The sequence below is a fragment of the Phalaenopsis equestris genome, unplaced genomic scaffold, assembly GCF_001263595.1.
Source record: "Phalaenopsis equestris unplaced genomic scaffold, ASM126359v1 Scaffold232304, whole genome shotgun sequence".
Taxonomy (NCBI): Eukaryota; Viridiplantae; Streptophyta; class Magnoliopsida; order Asparagales; family Orchidaceae; genus Phalaenopsis; species Phalaenopsis equestris.
This window is the reverse complement of record NW_018250271.1, coordinates 50,530-53,488: the sequence shown is the minus strand read 5'-3', so window position 1 is coordinate 53,488 and position 2,959 is coordinate 50,530.

Here is a 2,959-nt window from a genome sequence, read left to right as displayed (position 1 = left end):
TTTCCCTAAATTTGAAACTCAAAGCATTCCCTTACCTTATAAATATTTCATAGCTTTTACATCATTGAGCCCCAATCTTTTCTATTCATTTCCCTAAATATGAATTTCCAAGATTCTTAACACTTCAAAATACAATTTCCTTTACTTTAAATAGTTAACTGTAGTCTTATTTTTTATACTAAAAATCTTAATCTACAAAATTAATTTTCCTTACAAAAAATATTCCTTTAAATCTACCATAATATTTAAATATCTACAAAATATAGTTCTCTGAATTAAATTCACTACGTAAAATCATCTTAATAATTTTTAAAAATATTTAAATTGAGAACATTTAATAGTTAATCTTTTTCTTCCCTCCCCTAAACTTAAAATTTTCAATATGGAATAATACAGATAGGAAAAAAAATTTTAAATATAAATCATACCTCAGTACTTTATGCAGTTTCATCATTCTGAAATTTTGCAGTCCTTCTCAGAATTTTTACTTCAACTGGTCTGTAATATTAGAAGCTTTCTGTACATATAATTCATTAGAGAATTTGTTGGGTAATGAAAATTTGGAATAAGTACAAAACTAAACATTATACAAACACAATATTTTGCTAACACATCCACAATACTAAACAAAAAATACTAAACCAATACTAAACAAAAAATAATTACAAAAATATTAAAATGCAAATAAAAATCACATCACATTACAATTTTACAAAGTATTAATCAATATCTATTATAACTACACCTGCAAATTTCAACTACCACACTAAACACTTATAACAATAATTAAAAATTATTCAATTACAACATAAAAATAAAAATGAAAGTACAAACAAACAAACATTTATCTCTATTACACAACTTACAAAAATAAAAGTACATCAATTACTATCATATATCAAAACCACATACTATATCTTTATCTCTTTGGTCAGCAGGTGGATTGGGTTAATATTAAGTATAACGGGGACATTCAAGAAAAGTAACATCAGGCTCACCTTTGTAGTGCTGGGCTTTAGCTTCGTAGTAAGCTATCTCAAAGTCAGAATGCCTCTGTAGGTACTCACTGTCATAATCATGTCTACGTTCTAATCCCCCAATTCTTTCATTTATTAACTCTATACTCTTTCGCTTTAAGGTCAAGTAATTCATTAAATCATTCAGAGTAGGGGAACTAGAAAAAGGAAGGTCATAACTAGTAGAGGGGATATCTCTACAAGTAGAAGGTTCTTGACTCCTACTCCCAGTTCTCCATTTTTCATGGAATTCATATGTCATCAAATTATCTTTACTAATGGGTTTCATAGGGTAAACCCGTTCTTCATCATCTCCAGCTTCAACTCCATAAAGTTGGAAAAGTGCATAAATGAGGCTAGGATGTCCCAGTCCTCCACTTGTTTCACTCTTTGTCGTGGTTAATATATTATTAAAAATAATTCTCCCCACATTTATAGTTTGATTATTCCGAATACAGAAATTCAGAATAGCTCTATCTCTTGTTACGTCACTATGGTGATAGGTAGTTAACAGAGTAGAGGAAATAAAATAGTGTCACGCCTTAGATGTGGCATTCAACATGGAAGCAAAACAATTTACCCGTTCTCATTGCTTTATCTTCCATGTCTCTTTCCCATCAGTGAGAAAGTTGATGACATCATTCAGCAGGCCTTCCATTTTACTGAAGGTTTCGTAATGGTAGTTATAGGAGTCTGGGACTTCATAAAAGGAGTTAATGCAGGCGGCACTAAATTCAACAGAAAATCCCTGCATTCAAACGGTTTCGTCCTCAGAATAAAACACATTGGCATAGAATTCTTTCCAGAATAGAATACATTGGCATAAAATTCTTTCACAATATTAGCAGCAGCCTTATTGATGGTGTAAAAGCTCTGTTCAGTAATAACTTGTTCAATTTCTCCTCCTGGACTCTCAAAAACCCGATCATGTATACACTTCTTTTCTTCAAATACAGAAGTAAATCTTGATTGAGCCTTCGCATTGACGAAGCGAGACTCGTCGAACTCAAGTCGTCTCTTTTGACGTGGAGCGATTTCAATCTAATCACAATCATAGAAAAATTCTAAAATATACTTCAAATATTCATAATGGCTTCTAAGAGTGACTCTAAGAGTTCAAAACTAAATTCCATGAATTTCTTCCAAATATTTTCTTCACATTCTCAAATTTTTAGGATCTTCTCAATGTGGAAGAAATTCAAGGTGAAAATCAAATATTTTTAGGTTGGAGTGAAGTTCTTACTAAGAGATGATAAAATCTGGTGTCTAAATGCTTTGAAATCACCCCCAAATCCAAGATTTTCAAGCCCTAGATCGAAATTTTTATTTTTTTAAGAGGAAGAAAATGATGAATAGTAGCGATTGACTGGTCAAAATCGCGGTTGAAGTGTTTTTTCGGGATCTCACCGTCGGCGGGGTCTTCAGCGTCGTCAGTGAGCTCTATTGAATTAATAACTTAAGTCTAGGGGAAAATCCATCGTCGATGGCGTAGATGGCGCTGTCGGCGAGATTTTTAAAATTGGGTCAATTTCCATATTTTTGCAATTTTGATCAATCTCAAGCCTCGATGACATCTGTTCAATCATTATAGACATAATTTTTAAGTGATTAAATGATTTACTCACACAAATAAACATTAACAACACAAAACATCACAATTATAAATAAATTCCAAGGGTTATAATACACGTTACAAGGCACACATAAGTTTGGTATTTTCTCATCCTTGATACATCAATTCAGCGTCGCAATCCAAGTCACAACACTCTAAACGCTGAAAACAAACATCATATGCTCAATCTCAACTATACTGAGATCTAAAAGCAAAATTCAAAAGAAAAGCAAACACAAAGCTCAAATCAAATTACACACATAGACATACAGGTAGTAAGGTAAATCTACTACTCTTCCGATTCAGCGCTTGTTTCTCCTTTGAGATCACC